The sequence below is a fragment of the Rhinopithecus roxellana genome, chromosome 11 (genome assembly GCF_007565055.1).
Source record: "Rhinopithecus roxellana isolate Shanxi Qingling chromosome 11, ASM756505v1, whole genome shotgun sequence".
Classification (NCBI taxonomy): Eukaryota; Metazoa; Chordata; class Mammalia; order Primates; family Cercopithecidae; genus Rhinopithecus; species Rhinopithecus roxellana.
In genome coordinates, this window is record NC_044559.1 from 30,872,721 (window position 1) to 30,896,487 (window position 23,767).

At 39.5% G+C, this 23,767-nt stretch overlaps 1 pseudogene across 1 annotated transcript; it reads left to right on the forward strand.

The window, feature by feature from the left end:
- Positions 1-19: 19 nt before the first annotated feature.
- On the forward strand, positions 20-20,699 carry LOC104657546 (annotated as a pseudogene). The gene is made up of 6 exons (XR_004059999.1): positions 20-322; positions 980-1,183; positions 8,141-8,210; positions 10,576-10,782; positions 15,624-16,072; positions 19,134-20,699. The product of XR_004059999.1 is annotated as an uncharacterized protein C10orf88-like (transcript).
- The last annotated feature ends 3,068 nt before the right edge of the window (positions 20,700-23,767 follow it).

The following is a 23,767-nucleotide window of genomic DNA, read 5'->3' on the forward strand; positions in this document are numbered from 1 at the left end:
CGTGTCTCTGGTGTCTTTTCTCACCAAAGCCGGAAGCGGCTGGCGTTTGAAATGGTATGAGCTGGGAGTCGCTCTGCCTGCCCGTTTCTACGCTACACTGGCCGACACTCAAGCACTGGCAGAGAGGTTCTGGGGGTGGCCTGGCAGGAGGCGGCGCAATGGACACGCGGTCCGAGGACGGGGGCCTCAACCTCCAACCCACGCTTGCCTCTTCCTGGGATGCCATCTGCAGGCGGGGCCCTGACTCACAGCCTCCTCACCGGGCCGGTCTCGGCGCCCGCGACTTCGACTGGGAGGAGCTGCTGGCGCCACCTGCTCCAGGGTGCGCCGGGCCGCCGGGGACCCGGTCGCTGCGCTCTGCGACTGCCGCACTCCTCGGGGAGCCTTGAGGGTCTGAGCCCGGAATCCAGGAGAGCAGTTGGTGTCAGGTCTCTGCGGAGAAGCGGGGCTGCGAGGTAGGGGCGAGGACGGGGTGGGCGGAGGCGGGGTAGGTCTGGCCAGGAAGTACCCGAGGCCCCGGGGCATGAGCGGGGGAAGGTGACCAAGACTCGGAATTTCATAAACGTCCCCGTCAGGTGTGACAGGTCGTCAGGGCTGCTGTCTAAGTCAGTCCGCCCATCTACCCTGAAACAAGCCACCTCGTCTTCACCACCCCAGGCTGTGTAAAAAGCCCAGCTATCAACGACCGCCGTCGACTTAATTTCGAGAAAAGATACACTTTGTCTTTTATTGTGTTCTGCTCCTACTGCTATGCACACATTAGGGGTCCAGTAATTTATCCGAGAATCAATTGCAGGGGACTGAGTAGAAGGTTGATGATTGAGGAAAAAATAGAGGGGGAAGCCCTGATGTGTGATGTCTCCATTTCCTTATGAATTCTGTGTTGAGCATTTGTTAGAGTAAACCCCATGGCCTAACGAGTGGGTTATGAGCCATGTTCAAAAACTATACTGTGTGATGTTTTCACCTGTTTTCCTAGCCAGGATCTGGTGATTTAGAAGAGAAGCTTGAACAACCAAGATGAAAACCCCTGCTTCCTTTACCTGAGGTGTGGCCCCGATGGAGGTGAAGAAATCGCTTCTATTGGCATTTTAAGTTCAGCAAGAAATATGGAAGTGTACTTAGGAGAGGAGTACTGTGGAACCAGTAGGGGCAAGAATGTTTGTACTGTCCTGGATGACAGGTGTGTGGCTTGTACACGGGAAAAAAGTGTTCTTCTGAATTGGTGTTTTTATTCTCTTCACCTTTTGCAATATTGATTGATTCTCTGACATTGATGCTTACATTAGAAAAGAGAAGATAAAAAGCTACTATGGGCATAGAAAGTTAGACCATTAAAGCATATTCTAGGCAATCTAGTTCAGCTTCCTCATTTTTAGGAATGCGGAAATTTAGAGCTAATAAAGGGCAGGTGAGCCCGGAGAGGGTCATACTAGTTAAAAGTGTCCAGGCAAGAGTGCAGCCCTTATTTCTGCCTCTTGACTCTCTCCATAAACTCACGATGGTCGGTTTTCCAGAAATTAATTTGACAGTCAGTCTGGAACTTGGATCACGTATTTTGTAAGGAACCTACAAGCCCAAGGTTGTGCCACACCAGCCTATTTAGTCCATATTCAATGTGTTATAGTTTGATCTTTTCTCTAGTCCCTTATAGGAATCATCTACACTAATATCGCCTTAATATAAATCAAAACGTCAATTATTTTATATATTATGCATATTAGAAATAATAAATACATGACACAGTGTTATTAATGAGGTCACTAGAGAAGGGATCTCAACTGTTTGTCCCCTAGCAGGCAAACTGAATCTCAGGATTTAAGTAATGACCTGGAAACAATTTATTTTTATTTATTTATTTTTTTTTTATATATATATATATTTTTTATTATACTTTAAGTTCTAGGGTACATGTGCATAACGTGCAGGTTTGTTACATATGTATACTTATGCCATGTTGGTGTGTTGCACCCATCAACTCCTCAGCACCCATCAATTCATCATTTATATCATGTATAACTCCCCAATGCAATCCCTCCCTCCTCCCCCCTCCCCCCTCCCCATGATAGGCCCCAGTGCGTGATGTTCCCCTTCCCGAGTCCAAGTGATCTCATTGTTCAGTTCCCACCTATGAGTGAGAACATGCGGTGTTTGGTTTTCTGTTCTTGTGATAGTTTGCTAAGAATGATGGTTTCCAGCTGCATCCATGTCCCTACAAAGGACTCAAACTCATCCTTTTTTATGGCTGCATAGTATTCCATGGTGTATATGTGCCACATTTTCTTAATCCAGTCTGTCACAGATGGACATTTGGGTTGATTCCAAGTCTTTGCTATTGTGAATAGTGCCGCAATAAACATACGTGTGCATGTGTCTTTGTAGTAGAATAATTTATAAACCTTTGGGTATATACCCAGTAGTGGGATGGCTGGGTCATATGGTACATCTAGTTCTAGATCCTTGAGGAATTGCCATACTGTTTTCCATAATGGTTGAACTAGTTTACAATCCCACCAACAGTGTAAAAGTGTTCCTATTTCTCCACATCCTCTCCAACACCTGTTGTTTCCTGACTTCTTAATGATTGCCATTCTAACTGGTGTGAGATGGTATCTCATTGTGGTTTTGATTTGCATTTCTCTGATGGCGAGTGACGATGAGCATTTTTTCATGTGTCTGTTGGCTGTATGAATATCTTCTTTTGAGAAATGTCTGTTCATATCCTTTCCCCACTTTTTGATGGGGTTGTTTGTTTTTTTCTCGTATATTTGTTTGAGTTCTTTGTAGATTCTGGATATTAGCCCTTTGTCAGATGAGTAGGTTGCAAAAATTTTCTCCCATTCTGTAGGTTGCCTGTTCACTCTGATGGTAGTTTCTTTTGCTGTGCAAAAGCTCTTTAGTTTAATTAGATCCCATTTGTCAATTTTTGCTTTTGCTGCCGTTGCTTTTGGTGTTTTAGACATGAAGTCCTTGCCCATGCCTATGTCCTGAATGGTACTACCTAGATTTTCTTCTAGGGTTTTTATGGTATTAGGTCTAACATTTAAGTCTCTAATCCATCTTGAATTAATCTTCGTATAAGGGGTAAGGAAAGGATCCAGTTTCAGCTTTCTACTTATGGCTAGCCAATTTTCCCAGCACCATTTATTAAATAGGGAATCCTTTCCCCATTTCTTGTTTCTCTCAGGTTTGTCAAAGATCAGATGGCTGTAGATGTGCGGTATTATTTCTGAGGACTCTGTTCTGTTCCATTGGTCTATAGCTCTGTTTTGGTACCAGTACCATGCTGTTTTGGTTACTGTAGCCTTGTAGTATAGTTTGAAGTCAGGTAGCGTGACGCCTCCAGCTTTGTCCTTTTGACTTAGGATTGTCTTGGCAATGCGGGCTCTTTTTTGGTTCCATATGAACTTTAAAGCAGTTTTTTCCAATTCTGTGAAGAAACTCATTGGTAGCTTGATGGGGATGGCATTGAATCTATAAATAACCTTGGGCAGTATGGCCATTTTCACGATATTGATTCTTCCTATCCATGAGCATGGTATGTTCTTCCATTTGTTTGTGTCCTCTTTGATTTCACTAAGCAGTGGTTTGTAGTTCTCCTTGAAGAGGTCCTTTACATCCCTTGTAAGCTGGATTCCTAGGTATTTTATTCTCTTTGAAGCAATTGTGAATGGAAGTTCATTCCTGATTTGGCTCTCTGCTTCTCTGTTACTGGTGTATAAGAATGCTTGTGATTTTTGCACATTAATTTTGTATCCTGAGACTTTGCTGAAGTTGCTTATCAGCTTAAGGAGATTTTGGGCTGAGACGATGGGGTTTTCTAAATATACAATCATGTCATCTGCAAACAGGGACAATTTGACTTCTTCTTTTCCTAACTGGATACCCTTGATTTCTTTCTCTTGCCTGATTGCCCTAGCCAGAACTTCCAACACTATGTTGAATAGGAGTGGTGAGAGAGGGCATCCCTGTCTTGTGCCAGTTTTCAAAGGGAATTTTTCCAGTTTTTGCCCATTCAGTATGATATTAGCTGTGGGTTTGTCATAAATGGCTCTTATTATTTTGAGATACGTTCCATCAATACCGAATTTATTGAGCGTTTTTAGCATGAAGGGCTGTTGAATTTTGTCAAAAGCCTTTTCTGCATCTATTGAGACAATCATGTGGTTCTTGTCTTTGGTTCTGTTTATATGCTGGATTACGTTTATTGATTTGCGAATGTTGAACCAGCCTTGCATCCCAGGGATGAAGCCCACTTGATCATGGTGGATAAGCTTTTTGATGTGCTGCTGAATCCGGTTTGCCAGTATTTTATTGAGAATTTTTGCATCAATGTTCATCAGGGATATTGGTCTAAAATTCTCTTTTTTTGTTGTGTCTCTGCCAGGCTTTGGTATCAGGATGATGTTGGCCTCATAAAATGAGTTAGGGAGGATTCCCTCTTTTTCTATTGATTGGAATAGTTTCAGAAGGAATGGTACCAGCTCCTCCTTGTACCTCTGGTAGAATTCAGCTGTGAATCCATCTGGTCCTGGACTTTTTTTGGTTGGTAGGCTATTAATTGTTGCCTCAATTTCAGAGCCTGCTATTGGTCTATTCAGGGATTCAACTTCTTCCTGGTTTAGCCTTGGGAGAGTGTAAGTGTCCAGGAAATTATCCATTTCTTCTAGATTTTCTAGTTGATTTGCGTAGAGGCGTTTATAGTATTCTCTGATGGTAGTTTGTATTTCTGTGGGGTCAGTGGTGATATCCCCTTTATCATTTTTTATTGCATCTATTTGATTCCTCTCTCTTTTCTTCTTTATTAGCCTTGCTAGCGGTCTGTCAATTTTGTTGATCTTTTCAAAAAACCAACTCCTGGATTCATTGATTTTTTGGAGGGTTTTTTGTGTCTCTATCTCCTTCAGTTCGGCTCTGATCTTAGTTATTTCTTGCCTTCTGCTAGCTTTTGAATGTGTTTGCTCTTGCCTCTCTAGTTCTTTTAATTGTGATGTTAGAGTGTCAATTTTAGATCTTTCCTGCTTTCTCTTGTGGGCATTTAGTGCTATAAATTTCCCTCTACACACTGCTTTAAATGTGTCCCAGAGATTCTGGTATGTTGTATCTTTGTTCTCATTGGTTTCAAAGAACATCTTTATTTCCGCTTTCATTTCGTTATGTACCCAGTAGTCATTCAGGAGCAGGTTGTTCAGTTTCCATGTAGTTGAGCGGTTTTGATTGAGTTTCTTAGTCCTGAGTTCTAGTTTGATTGCACTGTGGTCTGAGAGACAGTTTGTTATAATTTCTCTTCTTTTACATTTGCTGAGGAGTGCTTTACTTCCAATTATGTGGTCAATTTTGGAATAAGTGCGATGTGGTGCTGAGAAGAATGTATATTCTGTTGATTTGGGGTGGAGGGTTCTATAGATGTCTATTAGGTCCGCTTGGTGCAGAGATGAGTTCAATTCCTGGATATCCTTGTTAACTTTCTGTCTCGTTGATCTGTCTAATGTTGACAGCGGAGTGTTGAAGTCTCCCATTATTATTGTATGGGAGTCTAAGTCTCTTTGTAAGTCCCTAAGGACTTGCTTTATGAATCTGGGTGCTCCTGTATTGGGTGCATATATATTTAGGAGCGTTAGCTCTTCCTGTTGAATTGATCCCTTTACCATTATGTAATGGCCTTCTTTGTCTCTTTTGATCTTTGATGGTTTAAAGTCTGTTTTATCAGAGACTAGGATTGCAACCCCTGCTTTTTTGTGTTCTCCATTTGCTTGGTAGATCTTCCTCCATCCCTTTATTTTGAGCCTATGTATGTCTCTGCATGTGAGATGGGTCTCCTGAATACAGCAGACTGATGGGTCTTGACTCTTTATCCAGTTTGCCAGTCTGTGTCTTTTAATTGGAGCATTTAGTCCATTAACATTTAAGGTTAATATTGTTATGTGTGAACTTGATCCTGCCATTAGATATTAACTGGTTATTTTGCTCGTTAGTTGATGCAGTTTCTTCCTAGCCTCGATGGTCTTTACATTTTGGCATGTTTTTGCGATGGCTGGTACCGGTTGTTCCTTTCCATGTTTAGGGCTTCCTTCAGGATCTCTTGTAAGGCAGGCCTGGTGGTGACAAAATCTCTAAGCATTTGCTTATCTGTAAAGGATTTTATTTCTCCTTCACTTATGAAACTTAGTTTGGCTGGATATGAAATTCTGGGTTGAAAATTCTTTTCTTTAAGAATGTTGAATATTGGCCCCCACTCTCTTCTGGCTTGTAGAGTTTCTGCCGAGAGATCTGCTGTTAGTCTGATGGGCTTCCCTTTGTGGGTAACCCGACCTTTCTCTCTGGCTGCCCTTAAGATTTTTTCCTTCATTTCAACTTTGGTGAATCTGGCAATTATGTGTCTTGGAGTTGCTCTTCTGGAGGAGTATCTTTGTGGCGTTCTCTGTATTTCCTGAATTTGAATGTTGGCCTGCCCTACTAGGTTGGGGAAGTTCTCCTGGATGATTTCCTGAAGAGTGTTTTCCAACTTGGTTCCATTTTCCCCCTCACTTTCAGGCACCCCAATCAGGCGTAGATTTGGTCTTTTTACGTAATCCCATACTTCTTGCAGGCTTTGCTCATTTCTTTTTCTTCTTTTTTCTTTTGGTTTCTCTTCTCGCTTCATTTCATTCATTTGATCTTCAATCGCTGATACTCTTTCTTCCAGTTGATCGAGTCGGTTACTGAAGCTTGTGCATTTGTCACGTATTTCTCGTGTCATGGTTTTCATCTCTGTCATTTCGTTTATGATCTTCTCTGCATTAATTAGTCTAGCTGTCAATTCTTCCACTCTTTTTTCAAGATTTTTAGTTTCTTTGCGCTGGGTACGTAATTCCTCCTTTAGCTCTGATAAGTTTGATGGACTGAAGCCTTCTTCTCTCCTCTCGTCCAAGTCATTCTCTGACCAGCTTTGATCCGTTGCTGGCGATGGGCTGCGCTCCTTTGCAGGGGGAGATGCGCTCTTATTTTTTGAATTTCCAGCTTTTCTGCCCTGCTTCTTCCCCATCTTTGTGGTTTTATCTGTCTCTGGTCTTTGATGGTGGTGACGTACTGATGCGGTTTTGGTATAGGTGTCCTTCCTGTTTGATAGTTTTCCTTCTGACAGTCAGAAGGACTGTCTGTTGGTCTGTTGGAGATTGCTTGAGGTCCACTCCAGACCCTGTTTGCCTGGGTATCAGCAGCAGAGGTTGCCGAAGATAGAATATTGCTGAACAGCGATTGTACCTGTCTGATTCTTCCTTTGGAAGTTTCCTCTCAGGGGTGTACTCCACCCTGTGAGGTGTGGGGTGTCAGACTGCCCCTAGTGGGGGATTTCTCCCAGCTAGGCTACTCAGGGGTCAGGGACACACCTGAGCAGGCAGTCTGTCCGTTCTCAGATCTCAACCTCCGCGTTGGGAGATCCACGGCTCTCCCCAAAGCTGTCAGACAGAGTCGTTCGCGTCTGCACCGGCTCCTGCTACTTCCCCTGTTGGTCTTCAGCTGTGCGCTGTCCCCAGAGGTGGAGACTACAGAGACAGGCAGGCTTCCTTGAGCTGCTGTGAGCTCCACCCAGTTCGAGCTTCCCAGCGGCTTTGTTTACCTACTTAAGCCTCAGCAATGGCGGGCGCCCCTCCCCCAGCCTCGCTGCTGCCTTGCGGATAGATCGCGGCAGACTGCTGTGTTAGCAGTGAGGGAGGCTTCGTGGGCGTGGGACCCTCCCGGCCAGGTGTGGGATATATTCTGGTGTGCCTGTATGCTTACAGCGCAGTATTGGGGTGGGAGTTACCCGATTTTCCAGGTGTTGTGTGTCTCAGTTCCCCTGGCTAGGAAAACGGATCCCCTTCCCCCTTGCGCTTCCAGGTGAGGCGATGCCTCGCCCTGCTTCAGCTCTCGCTGGTCAGGCTGCAGCAGCTGACCAGCACCGATTGTCCGGCACTCCCTAGTGAGATGACCCCAGTACCTCAGTTGAAAATGCAGAAATCACCGGTCTTCTGTGTCGCTCGCGCTGGGAGTTGGAGACTGGAGCTGTTCCTATTCGGCCATCTTGCTCCGCCCCCTCGAAACAATTTATTTTTTACTGCAGCTGTTTAAAATGATAATTTATACAAGTGAAAAAATAATTTTTATTCTATTTTATTTTTAGTAAGCACGAAATTATTTTCTACAAAAATTACTTAATAGTGGCGTCCTCCACTCATGCCTGTAAAATAAAGGTAGGTCATCATTAAATTTTAACTAATTTGACAATTGTAAATGTTTATATATAATATACTTATGTACTGTTGGTTTGTTCATACAGTGAGTCCAACTTGGTCCCTGTTTATCTTTATATGAAACTATGGTGCCAAGAAAACCACGTTTTGGCTCCATGATATTTAAAAAGACAAGAATTAGAGAAGTTGCAGAGAAAAGCACCTAAAAGCTATTTGGACTGGTACCTTGAATATGAAAAATATTGTTGAGGTGAACTTTAGTAATGTCATCAGAGTCTAAGATTTACTGAGCTACAAATAGCCCAAAGTAGTAATGCAATTCTGTTACTCACTGGCTGAGTGGCCTTGGGAAAATCTCTACATTTCCTTGGACCTACCTCATGGGTAAATTAGAGGACTAAAGAAAATAAAGCATTGTATTCTCTTTGTCTCCACATTACTTTATAGAGGGTTGTGAGACTCACTTTAAGGAAAAAGTTGGCCGGGCATGGTGGCTCACGCCTGTAATCCTAGCACTTTGGGAGGCCAAGGCAGGGTGATCCCTCGAGCCCAGGAGTTTGAGACCACCCTGTCTCAAAAAAGAAAAAATGAATAAAAAGAATAAGGAAAAAGTTAATGATTTTTATAGCAGGCAGGTAACAAACTTACAGATCAGATTGTTCCAAGACATTGGTTGAGGTAGTATATATTAATAGCTTCCAAAGTCATTTAAATAAAGTGATTTATTCAACAAATATTTGAGTGCCTACTGATACCAGATACAGACAGTAGCAGGCATTTAGGAAGCAGCAGTAATAAAATAAATGGAGCGACTACCCTTGTGTTGCTCATATTCAAATGGAATGAGACAGGTAATGAGCACACTCTGAATAAAAGTGTGTTTTATTTGGTGGTGAGAAAGGCTATAAGGATTAAGAAGCACAAAGGGGATAATAGGGAGGATGAGAGGCGAATGTTTAAATTTAACAGTGTTTCCTTAATTGTGAAGGACGGTCACGTCTTTGGTGCCATGGGTCGGGATTGACCTGTGTCTTTGGGTTACATATAGTTCTGTGTGTCTCTCTGAAGATGAATATTTTTTGTAACTATTCTATGGAAGTATGTGTGAGTACAAAGGGTCATTTCATTTAGGAAAATCCCAAGCCGGCTAAAGCTTATTCTGAGGCAGCAGAATATGAAAGTTAAAAAAATAGTTACTGGCTGGGCACGGTGGCTCAAGCCTGTAATCCCAGCACTTTGGGAGGCTGAGACGGGTGGATCACAAGGTCAGGAGATCAAGACCATCCTGGCCTATACGGTGAAACCCCGTCTCTACTAAAAAATACAAAAAACTAGCCGGGCGAGGTGGCTGGCGCCTGTAGTCCCAGCTACTTGGGAGGCTGAGGCAGGAGAATGGCGTAAACCAGAGAGGCGGAGGTTGCAGCGAGCTGAGATCTGGCCACTGCACTCCAGCCTGGGCGACAGAGACTCCGTCTCAAAAGAAAAAAAAGAAAAAAGTTACTGATGCATATTTTCACATACTTACTCAGTGGTAGGTACTGGAAATTTTAGCACATAATCACAGCCACCATGTGAAATCATTGATATTATCCTCTCTCATATTAATTCTGATTCGTGTTTCGGCATTTGCCCAGGATCATACAGGCTATACAGAGCAAACTCGTAATTGAACTCTGGTTTATCTCATTCTAAATCGTGTTTCCTTTCCACTTTGATACTGTTTTCGGTGCCACACATGGAATGTGTTTTGGTTCATAAACATGGATGAAGAGAGGCAGCATAAAGCATTGGAGAGGGCACTGTTGTAACAGCCAGAAGAACTAGGTTCTAAGCCAGACTTTCACTAATTGGGTAATCCTTTGACAAAGTAGAAAGTTACCTCTAACTTCATGTTTTTAAATTGTGTAAACCAGTGGGTTACGTGAGACCATCTTGACTCTGCTTATAATTCTAAATGGCTCATTTATATTTAGTAATTCAGTAAACACTTTGAATAGGCTTCTAAACACCCTTATTTTGTGTTCAAGAATATTACAGTAAGCTGCTGTGCGTTAAAGTCTCAGATTGACATAGTTTATTTTGAGTTGCTTAAATAAATGCAACTTTAATTTTACCTTCTTTCATGTATTGAGTAATTTTTTTTAGTTTGAAAATGATGTTCTCTTATATAAATTGTTCTTCTGAGTTTCATAATAAATTGAAACCTCTGACCATTACTGTATTAGGGAAAACTTGAAAATATATTTAAAGTTTATATTTGTTTTCCTGAATACTTGACTCTTGCTGATAATACAAAGAAGTGACCTTAAATGGTGAATATTGTTTAATATTATTATTTATTTTTCTGAAGTTTGTATTGTAATAGTTGCTCTCATTTGGTGAAAGGCAGTGTGTGTTCATCAGTAAAGCTGTGATACACATGAGAGGAGTTTCAGCAAATTCTTCAACAAGCTCTCTGGCTCTAAAATCAAGAGTAGACCTAGACAGGATCCAAACCATAATGGAGTCCATGGGGTCAAAGTTATTTCCTGGAGCTCAGCAATTGATGAATATGGTTAGTTCTCATCAGTGGGTAAGTAGAAATAGATGACTTTCCAGATACCATTAAAAATTTGAAAGTAATGGCTTTTTATAAGTACATGTAGTGATGTAAATTTTTTCTTTGAAATTTTGTAATTGATTTAACTTATCCTTATTTACTTGTGTAAAAAATAACATTTCATAGACTTACCCTCCTACAAAATACTTTGACTACCAATCTTCACACTTTTTCATGAATTCACACATTCATTCAGCAAGTATTTATTAAGCACCTTAGTGAACAAGGCACTAGTTTGAGTACATTTCAGGATGCAAAGATGATCAGTTTATAATTTGTCTTGAAGGATTTACATTCTAGAACATATAAATGGGGAAGGATGAAGAAGATTAGGAAAGGCTTACTAAAGGAAGTGGTATTTTTATCTAGGCCTTTAAAGGACAGGATTAGGCAAGTAAATTTGGAAGAAGGCCAATTCAGACAAAAAAATGGGTGAATAAAATCTTCAGTGCCAGAAGAATTGGATGTAGCTGAGAAATGAGTAGTAGTTCATTTCTCTGAAAAAGAAGGGTAATAGGGGAAGTTTAAAGTAGATTTCAGCTAGGTCATAGAGCTTTGAATGCTACTTCATTTATTTTTTGGGATGGAATCTCGCTCTGTTGCTCAGGCTGGAGTGCAGTGGCACGACCGCGGCTCACTGAAACCTCTGCCTCCCAAGTTCAAGCGATTCTCCCACCTCAGCCTCCCTAGTAGCTGGGATGACAAGTGCCTGCCACCACACCTGGCTAATTTTTTTTTTTTTTTTTTTTTGTATTTTTATTAGAGACGGGGTTTCACCATGTTGGCCAGGCTGGTCTCAAACTCCTAACCTCAAGTGATCCACCTGCATTGGCCTCCCAAAGTGCTGGGATTACAGCCATAAGCCACCACACCCTGTCTGAATGCTACTTTAAATTTGTAAGTATTTCCACTGTCATGTGTAAGGTGAACCAAAAGAAAGTGAGTCTACAGGGAGAAGACCAGCTACACGTTAGTCCCCTCATCCAGATGAGCGAGAATGAGGGTCTAAGATTGAACATAGTAACATGATGCTGGATGGTGAAATGCTAAAACAATGGAACTGTTGGGACTTTACAACTAACTTAATATTGGTGTTGTGGGAGAAAAATAGAATCAGATGTGAAATTGAGGCTTTAAGGATGGCAACACCAATAATCTAAATTCAACCCAAGGAAGGAGGATGCCTGGGGGGAAGAAAAGTTTAGTTTTGAGAATATTGAGTTTTAGCTGTGAATAAAACATTCCCTGGAAGGATGTTGCAAACATCTGGAAACAGAGGATTAGGAGAAATGGAATGAACCTTCAGTGGCTGGAAGGGAAGTTTAGTGGTGTTCCCATAGTAGCTGACAGAGTGTGGTGAAGGGAGGAACTGAAGCAAGGAAGAGAGACCATTGGAGAGTAGCTGCATTTGTGCAGATACAGGGAGAGGAGAAAAGGAACCAGAAATGTAGAAGGCAGCAGTGTTATAGAGTAGCAAGAGAAAGAATTTGATGTCAGGTAAAATTACCTCAAGCTCTTGTCCTGTCTCCTCTTAATTCTGCATCCTTTGGGCAAGTTGATTCATTTTTTTTTAACATGAATTCTTCATGTACAAAATCTAAATCTAAGTGGTAACACTATCAATCACAGGATTGATGTAAAAATTTAAATAATGCAAGGAAAGAACTTGTAGATGTGTGGCCTACAGATATTAATATAGTACCACTACCACCATATGGGCTGAGTTAAGAGAACCAGGAGAGCTGAAGATTATGGAAATGACGGAAGAGTTTCAGAAAAGATGGAAATGTGTACTTTTCTTCCTCCCATACCGTGATCTTACCTGGATACCTCAGGAGGTTCCTAACTGGTCCTCCAGCTCTGCTAAAATCCATTCTCCACAGTACACTCAGAACGGCCTCAAAGTTCTCATCCTGTGTACGACTTTCTCACTGCTTCCCATCACACTTAGAATTCATCTTGATTCCTGACCCTGATCTCTAAGATGTAAGCCCTGCTTTCCTCCTCAACCTCATCTCCTGCCATGTTTCCTTGGGCAGCTTGCTCCATACATTCTGATGTGTGTATTCTATAAATATCCAAATGTGTTTCTGCCTCAGGACCTTTACACTTATAACTGTTTTCTTTCCCTAGATCTTGGCATAACTGACTTTGTCCTATCAGATTTTGGCTTAAATGTTACAGCCTTAATGAGATCTTCCCTAATCACCCGGTTTTAAGTAGCCTTTCCCTCCAAATCTGTATCACGTTTTCTTCAGAGCCCTCTTGACTGTTTTTACTGTTGTTTATGTTTTGGTCTGTTTCTCTCATTAAAATGTAAGCTTTACGCAGTAGATACCTGGTCTTTCTTATTTATGGCATGGAATATATGTACAATAAATGTGCCCTTTGAATTATCAATTAAGGACTCCTTGGAGATCTTCAGGGGGTCAGTTTGAATAGTGATGAGGTGGAAATCAGATTTTCAGAGATTTGATAGTAAATGGGTTTTTGGAATGTGGAGGTACCCAGGGTAACATGGGTTTATTTCAAGAAAGAGATAAGGAACTTCAAGAATCCATTGAAATGTTTATAAAATGCAAATTCCTGGCCTTCACCAATCCCCTGAATCCTAGGGAGTGGGATCCAGGAATCAGTATTTTAAGCAAGCATCTCCAGATGAGTTTTATGCATAGTGTATTATGAACATAAACTCTTATCTGTCTAGAGTTTTCTATGCATGTAGAAGCATATTCCTTCCAGTCAGTACTTTGTGTTGTAACCAATTCCCACCCCCTAGCCCCCGCAAGACACACTCCAAATCATTACATTTGGAGACATTTGGGGAACACCCTGGAGAAGAAAGAATGTTAAATCTTCCTTTAAACATGCTAATAAAAGACTTACTTCCTGGTAAGAAAGTTCTTATTTATGGAGTTAACAAACCAGACATCTATATATTGTCTCCCTAGAAAATGTCATGTAAGCTTTGTAACTCTCTGAGCATAAAATGGGGATGTTTCATGACTAAAACAACTCCTGTGTAATGGTGTAAACACACACATTGTCTAGGCAGGGTCTGTCCTGGAGAAAGAAAGCGCCTGGGGACCTGTGTTGGAAGTCTCAGCCCCTCAGCTTTACTTCTGAATTGAGATTACTTGCTTTCTTGAAAGTTGTACTAAAGTTTGGTACTCTGAGTCATGTGAGTCTGAAATGGTCATCTGTGTGATATCTTGATAAAGGTTATCTCTTATTTTCTGGTGTTTGAAGTTTAGATTGCTGGCTTTGTTTTTGCTTCACAATTTAGAATATTAAGTAGGAATTCCATATCAAAGTGTGTAGTATACTGTTGTCATTTAATGTTACCTGAATGAAAGAATGGTGTACCCCATTTTCTCAAAGAAAATATATTCCATTATTCATGATTTATACTGTTTACTTTTTCCCCTTCCAAGTAAAAATAACTTTATTGATTTTCTTTTTTTCAAAATGATGTGTGAAATTTTTATAATAAAAAAGTAAAACTCATTTCATAAATCCTGTAAGATATTCAGAGATAAAACACTTGGTTTTTCAGAAATGTCACATATATGAAATTATGTGTATGCACATATATGAAATGATGTATACACACATATATAGTTCTTTACATATTCATATATATATTCACACAATTCTACATAAATATTTTTCATGTTCCTTTATGCTGCTCTATAGTTATTTTCCTCTAACATATGAGATAGGCCACATTCTAAGGAAGAAATATATTCCTGTGTCATTTTTAATAACTGTATACTATGTCACTTTATGAATATTTTGTACTTATTTAATCACTGCTAGATTAGTGAGTAGGCTCCTCAAATTTTTTGGTATTATGATTAGCACTGCTAAGCAGAAACTTCTAAGAAAATTGTTAGTTCTTATGACTCAGTTGAGAGTACTACATTTTATTACTGCAAATTAAAGAGGCCTTTGTAGTGGAAACATTGAAATATGCCAATGCCATTTTACTAAGCATTCTATATGTATTTTATATATTTTTAGAGAAAACTGTTTGGACGAACGGAGGCAAGATGGCGCAGTTCCGGGTTCTTCACCGTCAACTTTCCCGCGTCCGGGAAAGACACGGGTCGACTGCCCAGGCGCAACCCGACCTCCGACGGAGAAGAACCGGAACCCCGCCTAGCCACGCCTACCGACCCGCCCCCCGACCCGCCTATGTCCCACCTGCTGCCCTCCCACTTCCGGGCCCAGGACATAAAAGCCGCTCCCCGCGGGCGCGCGGTGCAAACTTCCTCGGCCCGTCCTCCTGCGCGGGACCCAGGAACCTCGCCGGAGAGCGCCGGAGCGAACTTCCTCGGCCCCTCCTCGTGCGCGGGACCCGGGAACCTCGCCCGAGAACGCCGGAGCGACTTCGTCGGCCTCCACCGCCGGAGACCTGTGAACCTCACTCCCTCTTTCACATTGGCTTGTAAATAAAGATTTTTTGCCTTGCCTACTTGCCTTTTCTCTGGCATTTGCTCTGGGGGTCGCATTAAAGCAAATCAAAAAGTACAGTTAAATGATTAAAAGCCCCAACTGTGGGGTTTAGTGGCCTGAGTTCATGTTGCAGTTCTGCCATTTATGACTGTGTTACTTTGGCCAGGCCACCTTTAGCCTTGGTCTCCTCAATTTAATATAAAGTGATAGTAATATTACCCTACTTCATAAGGATGTTTTGTGGATTAGATGAAATAGTGCACAGTGCCTGAGTCATACTCCAAAAGTTAGCTGTTACTCTAAAAGGTAGCTGTCAAGATTACTAATATTAACATTTACTTGTTTACCTTGTTTAGAATTGTATTCCCATTGGAGAGCAGCTTCAGTTTGGTGTTGGGCAATTCTGGATACAAGCATATGGACTACAATCCTCATCTACCTTAGGAGCCTTAGACGAGTCATCCACACGGTTCCCTTTGGGAACTGGATTGACATCTGGAAACGTGACTGAAAACTTACAAGCTTACATTGATAAAAGTACACAGGCATCTAGTGAAGAGAATTCTGCAAAGCTTGATGAGTATAAAATTGTGCCACAAAACCATTCCCTTCTTGAAAATGATCTTAAAAATGCAATGTCCTGTTTCTTACCAAAGAAAGCAAATGACAACTCAAATATACTTAACTCTGAGTTGCTGCCGTGTCTCCAGAATTTATATAATCAAGTTAGCTATCTCCATGTGGGACATAAGGATAAGTGGCAGGAAAACATCATCAAGCCTGATGAAGCCATTCTTGGTGTTGGGTAAGTATTGTTTTAACACGGATGTAATTTTGATTTGGTAGATAGGAGAATTAGATGAAGAGAAAGAGAAGCAGATTTGTCTCAATGAGTACTGCCTAAAACCTGTTTCAATAGAAAATTCTAGCAGCTTTTTTTTTTACAACTTACAATTAATATACTTGTAGGGAATAACTATTCTACAGAGAATAGATTGTTTTGAAAGAAGTGCCTGTAACTGGAGGTGGTGTCCATTTTGTCAGGCATTTTGTGAGTTACAAGCTTAGCTAATGGTTGAAGTTGAAAGTGATTCATATGAATGGAGAGCAACTGTGGGAACCATAATATGTGTATTTTTTTCCTGATTGTACCAAATGAGCCATCACAACAGATTTTCTTTGTAAATCACATTTGACGTAGGCTAATTTTGAAGTCATCAAAAAATGTATTAACGTTGGAATTACTTATAGCATATAGGCCCTCATATGCTGGTCTCATAATTCCAAGTTTGTGACAGTCTTGATTTGATTAAGGAATGGCTGAGTATTTAGTATGTTCCCATTCTTTACATAGATATAGCGTGCTGAAATACTGCACTAGGCTAGAATTCAGGACTCCAGAGACCTGGCTTAACTATTTTGCCTTACTGATTAAATCTTTTAATGTTTTTTTTCAATGTGTAAAGTTATATATTTGTATTGGTTGAGATTTGTTTAAGATTTTCAACAGTGTTAAAATTTTAGGAATTTAATTTATTTAAATGAAGGTGGGTCTTAAGATATAGAAAGATAACATTAGTGTTCAATAATTGGCAGTCTACATCAATGATAATTACTTGTTATATGAAATGGCATAGTCTTCAATTGTTGATAGTCTGTATCAATGATAACTGGTTATGTGTAATGGCAAAAAATCGAAAGACTATATAGTATACAGGGATTCAAAAACTGCTTGGGACACTTCTGGGTCCAGCTGAGATAGAACATTGCCATTCCTCTCAGATCCTCATTTTACAAATAAAAATCCTTGGACGTAACACAACAAAGAAACATACAAGGACTGTGAAAGGTAGAAAGAAGTCAGACTGCTTAGGGACTGTGGGATTTGAGGAGCAATGCAATGTTGAGGTTTTTTGCCTCCCATATATCTTGTATGGGGTGCCAGAGAAGTCTGCAACCTGGGACAACCAATGGGAACAAAAATAAGAGCTTCAAGAAAAGCCTATTCCTTCTAACCAAAGGACCAGGAAAAGGGAGTCCTAACAAAACAAAACCTTTCAATAGTACTTGTCCTACTCCAGTCAAACACCAATGAAAATACTGCCCTCCTGCCTGCCCTGTTGAATGAGGCAGTTGTACTCTGGTTTCTCTACTGCGGTGGTATCAGCAAGCTAAATGGTGAGCTGTTCTTCCATCTTTTAGTCAGAGGAAGTGGGCAGCATTCCAATTCTGTTACTGGGTGTTATCAACAGAACTGAGTAGAAGCTGAACTTCCAGCCCCTGCTCAGCTGAAACAAGCAGTACTTCAGTTCTAGCAGGGTGATATCACATGCTTATTGGTCATGAATCTGTCTTCTTTTGTGAAGTAGCTGTTCAAATCTGTTGCCCAGATGTTTATCTTCTTGTTATTAAGTTGTAGATTTTTTTTTAACACTTTAGATTTTGGATATTTTCTCCCAGTCATTGGTTTGCCTTTCTGTTTTCTTAATAAAATCATTCTAAGAGCAGAAGTTTTACATTTTTGTCAGTTCCTAGTTTTAATATTGTACCATAGCTATGTAAAGATGTAACCATTGAGATCATTGGTGAAGGGTACAGGATAACTCTCCATAGTATCTTTGCAACTTTTTGTGAATCTATAACTTTGTATTTCAGTTTTTTTAATTTAATAATTTTTAACCTGCTTGGCAATTTCTAGAGTGGTAGTTCTCAAATGTTTTCATCTCAGGATCTATAATCTCAAAAATGAAGAACTCAAAGAATATCTGTTTATATAGACTATATTAAAATTTGTATTTATTTTTAAATAGTAATTACTTGCATATAAATAGAAACAATAGTTTTTATTAAAAACAATCTTGTTTTCAAAAAATCAGTGAAAAGAATGACATTGTTTTAGATTTACACAAATCTGTATTAACTTGCTCATGTCTGCTTCTGCATTATAGTACTTATAGTCTAATATAGCATAAAAGCACAATATAACTACTCAAAACAAACTGAATTGATCTCTTAAAAAGCAAATATTTATACCCTAAACCTAGTACCTTAGGAAATTCTAGAAAACACAAAAATATACTATCACACATTCGATTAATCGCTATATCAATAACAGATTGTTTAGCCTCTGGAAAATATCACTGTGCATTCATGAGAGAATGAGGCTGAAAAAGGCATGTATTACCTCCGTGTTACTAAAGGTTCCTCCTGGAACCTTTAAAAGGATCCTATAGTGTTCTATGAACCATACTCTAAGAATCACTGCCCTAGAGTGCAACATGAGTTTTAGAAACTGGTGTGCTTTTTTTTTTAATCTTTAATTTGCCCATTCTAGTTAAATTCTTCCTCAGTTTCATAGTTAAATTCTTCTAGTTAAATTCTTCCTCAGTTTCATATTAGGTTAGCAAAGAACTTTCTAGTACTTAGACTTTCTAGAACTTTCTAGTACTTTAGTAAGGTTTGTATGAAAGAAAGAAGACAAAACTATTTAAATTGTAGGGTTGTTTGGGGAAGTACTTGGAAAATATACATGTTGACCTTAAAATAAATTCAGCAAGATCAGTTTTGATTTGGAGCTCCATATCAGAAAGACCCTTTCTAAGGACTTGGTCTTTAAGGAATCATCTTCACTTTTATATTCCCATTTCAATTGTATATTTAGTAAATGTTTAAAGAAATAAGTATGTGTTCATGACTGCGGTCATCTGTTGTGGATGTATATTAGAACCTGAAAATACCCTGCAAGAAGACAGCACAGTTTATAGAGACAAATTTCAGCAATATATGTTGGCTGCTTGTTGTATAGTTCAGTTGTTTTGTTAAAATATTAAAGAAAATTGATATATTTTTAAAATATGTATTTCCAGAATGGAAGAGCAGCCTGTTTGCTCCTATTTGGAAAATATTCTTTCTAAAAATATGGAACTGATAGAAAAGAAACTTATAGACTACATTGATGAGCGAATATATAAACTCCAGGAGCACATTGATGATAAGATTGCTTTGTGAATGGATGTGCTGCAAAATCCTAACTCCCTGCCCACTGGGCTACCTCTAAGACATTATGACTCTGGAGAAAGACTTTCAAATGGAGAAAGATAAGCTCTCAACATAAACAGTGTACTGCAGATGTTTATTACCTATTTATTACAAACCCAAAACCCAAAAATATTTATAAAAAGCAAGGATTTAATGTGCTTTTAAGGATCATCATCTTTCTTACTGAAGTGACCTCAGTGTTCATTATTACTACACTTGTACTGTATACTAAGGGTTAACACGATAACAGTCTTAAATTATTTTTGCTAGTAATATTTTTCATGAATAAGTGTATATATACTTCTGTGTTGTATGTTCTAAATGTTTAAGGATTTCTAATATAATTCATTAGTATATGTAATATATGTTTGATTGAAGTACTATTTTAATTTATATGAAGACCTTATTTTATAGTTTCAGGGATATAAAAGGAATGCTTAGAGTATTTGATTGTTTTTTCTAATTGACTGTTCTTGGAGAACCGGGTAGTTAACCTGAAACCTTTATTTTAGATCACTAACTTAAATTTTATACTGTTTATTTCAGGTAAAAAACTAGATGTGATATTTGGCATGTGTAAAATCAGTTCACATTGGGGCCATTAATTTTACATTCTGTCACATTGTAACAGTAGATAAGAAAGCGAATATCAGAACTGGTCTATTCCTTGTTAGGATTATTATTTTGGATTTAGTGTATGATGTAAAACGGGAGAATTTATCTCATTTTATCTCAGTAAACCCAGAAAGTGTAAGGAAGTCTGTTTTGTTTGTTGTTGGGTTTTTTTAAACATTTTTTGAGCTGATATAGATTCTTCTTTCCAAACCCTTTCCTGATACATTTAAAGTGTGAAATGCTGAGGTTCCCCACTGAAGGATTAAGGTATATAAATCAAGGAGATTGCAGTTATCTCTGGCAGACTTAATTTTCAGAGATTGTAACTGTTGTGTGTGTGTGTTGAAGAGTGATATATTTGCATCCTAAAAATAAATGCATCTTCCCTGGAAACTACATCTGAAATAAATAGAAATATTGTCTTTTTACTAATATTTGTTAAGTTTTTTGGTTTTTTAGATTCAGGGGGTACATATGCAGGTTTGTTATGTGGGTGTGTTACATGATACTGAGACTGGCTTCTAGTGATCCCATCACCCAAGTAGTGAACATAGGACCTGATAGGTAGTTTTTCAACCCTCCCCCCCTCCCATCCTCCCCCTTTTGGAATCCTGAGTGTTTATTCACATTTTTGTGAAGATGTTTGTTTTTGTGTAAAAGGATGTCTTACACTCCTTTAATATTTTGGTGAATTTACATGAGAACTAACTTATATAAGTTTGTTCATTTATGACTCGGACCTCAGAGACATGAGAACGTGTATGTTATTTTTATCAGACTCATCCTAATTTTTTTTTTTTTTTTTTTTTTTGAGACTGAGTCTCGCTCTGTTGTCCAGGCTGGAATGCAGTAGCGCAATCTTGGCTCACTGCAGCCTCCGCCTCCTGGGTTCAAGCAATTCTCCTGCCTCAGCCTCCCGAGTAGCTGGGACTACAGGCACATGCCACCACACCTGCCTAATTTTTTGTATTTTTAGTACAGATGTGGTTTTCACTGTGTTAGGATAGCATCCTAATTCTTTTTTATAACATACGTAGCCATGAGGAAGCATTTCCTTCAGCATTTGGGAGAAATGTGTCTTAGTTAAAGGCTGAATGAACTCTTTAGTGTCTGATAGTCGCAGTCTGTTTTTTGATTCACAAAATGCTCCAGTATAGTTATAACTAGAACACATAAGCTATATTTTATAAAATAATTAAATAGTCCTGTTTGTAGTACTAAAAATAATTCCAGTGAGTTTTAATTCCTGATCTTCAATTTCTTCATTTTTACAGGTTAATGAAGACCTAAATTATATTTTATTTATATTAGAAATTCATAGGTATTGATTTTCTTGTGTTATTATATAAGTGCTATATGTATTTATATGTGTATAATTGCTTTGCCAAAATTGTTAGTCCTAAGAAAATTCTGCCTGAATTTGCTCAACTAGGCAAAGTAAAGCACAGCACTTACAAAATCTCTATTCAGTCTTTTTCTCTTATAACTTTTCTCTATTTGTATGTGCTACACCCAGTAAGCCAAGTCTGGATGCTGGGAAGTTAGGGCTGACAAATGCACCTTCAAAAGTGTCAAGGTAACCACTGCAGTTTGAAATAGCTGAAAAGGATGTGTGGGTGATCAATACATTAAATCAAGATACAGTGTATGATTTTAATTTCTGCATTGCCTTCCCCTTGAGTGTGATTCCATCTTCCTCTTCCCTGTAAGTGGCATACTGAGGCTTTCACCACTAGATTTTCAGTCTACCTGATATAGGGCAGAGATTGAGTTTGCATGCTGCTGCCCTAGAACTCATCTTAAAGTATGACTGATAAGATCTGTCCCAGCTGTTGAGACTATAATTTGAGGCTCTTGTAAGGACACCCTATTCAACAAATGATGCTGGGATCATTGGCAAGCCACATGTAGAAGAATGAAACTGGATTCTTATCTCTCTATACAAAAATCAAGTGATCAACTCAAGATGGATCAAAAACTTAAGTCTAAGATTTGAAACCATAAAAACTCTAGAAGATAATATCGGAAAAACCCTTCTAGACATTAGCTTAGGCCAAGACTTCAACACCAAGAACCCAAAAGCAAATGTAACAAAAACAAAAATAAATAGATGGGACTTAATTAAACTAAAAAGGTGCTGCACAGCAAAAGAAATTATCAGGAGAGTAAACACACAACCCACAGAGTGGGAAAAAGTATTTGCAAACTATGCATCCATGAAAGCACTAATATCCAGAATCTACAAGGAACTGAAACAAAAGAAAAAAAAAAAAAACATAATCCCATCAAAAAGTGGGCTAAGGACATGAATAGACAGTTCTCAAAAAAAGATATACAAATGGCCAACAAACATGAAAAAATGCTCAAAATCACTACTTATCAGGAAAATGCAAATCAAAATCACAATGTGGTAACACTTTACTCCTACAAGAATGACCATAAAGAAAAATTGAAAAATAATCGATGTTGGCATGGATATGGTGAAAAGGGGAATACTTCTACCCTGTTGGTGGGCTGGAAAACAGTATAGAGATTCCTTAAATAATGGAAAGCAGATCCACCATTTGATCCAGCAATTCTACTACTGAGTATCTATCCAGAGGAAAAGAAGTCATATGAAAAAGACACTTGCACATGCGTGTTTACGGTACGCAATTCACAATTGCAAAAATATGGAACCAGCCCAAATGCCCTTCAGTCAACTAGTGGATAAAGAAAATGTGGTTTATTCATACTACTCACCCATAAAAAGGAACAAAATAATGGCATTGGCAGCAACCTGGATGGAGTTGGAGACCGTAATTCTTAGTGAAGTAACCCAGGAATGGAAAACCAAACATCTTATATCCTCACTTATAAGCGGGAGCTAAGCCATGAGGGCACCAAGGCATAAGAATGATACAGTGGAGTTTGGGGACTCAGGGAGAAGGGTGGGAGGGGTGTGAGGGATAAAAGACTACACACTGAGTACAGTGTACACTGCTTGGGTGATGGCTGCACCAAAATTTCAGAAATCACCACTAAAGAACTTACCCAACCAACGAAACACCACCTGTTCCCCAAAAACCTATTGAAAAAAGAAAAACTTTGTTAATAAAAAGATAAACTATGTGATGAAAGACTTTTGAGAAATTAGAAAATAATAAACGTTAAAGGAAAAAAAAACAGATTGGAGCTCTCCTCATGAACCCACTTGCGGAAGTCATTGGTCATAATGGAATGTAGGCGCTGTGAATGCAAAACCCTGTACATGTAGCCTGTGACCAACTGCCTGACAGCCTTAAATTTCAGAGATGAGGCCAGAGATTCCCAGCACGTACTCCGCAAACAGTCTGCTTTGTCAGAATCACCTGGGGGACTTGTTAAACATGAAGGTTCCACAGCCCTAACGCAGATCTAAGGAATCAGAGCAGAATGAGATGTGGTCCCTGAAGAGCCATTGCAGGAGATTCCAGGGTTATTATTAAACAGACTGAACACGGAGTCCCTGTTTTGGGCTCTGTGATGGTTAATATTGAGTGTCAACTTTATTGGACTAAAGTACGCAAAATATTGTTCCTGGACATGTCTTTGAGGGTGTTGCCAAAAGAGATTAATATTTGAGTCAGTGGACTGGGAGAAGCAGACCCACCCTCAATCTGAATGTGCACCATGTAATCAGCTGCCATAGCGTCCAGAATAAAAGCAGGCAGAGGAACTTGGAAGGACTAGACTGGCTGAGTCTTCCAGCCTACGTCTTTTTCCCGTGTGGGATGCTTTCTGTCCTTCAACATCAGACTCCAAGTTCTTCAGCTTTTGGACGCTTGGACCTTCGATACAGACTGAAATCTGAAGTCTGCACTACTGG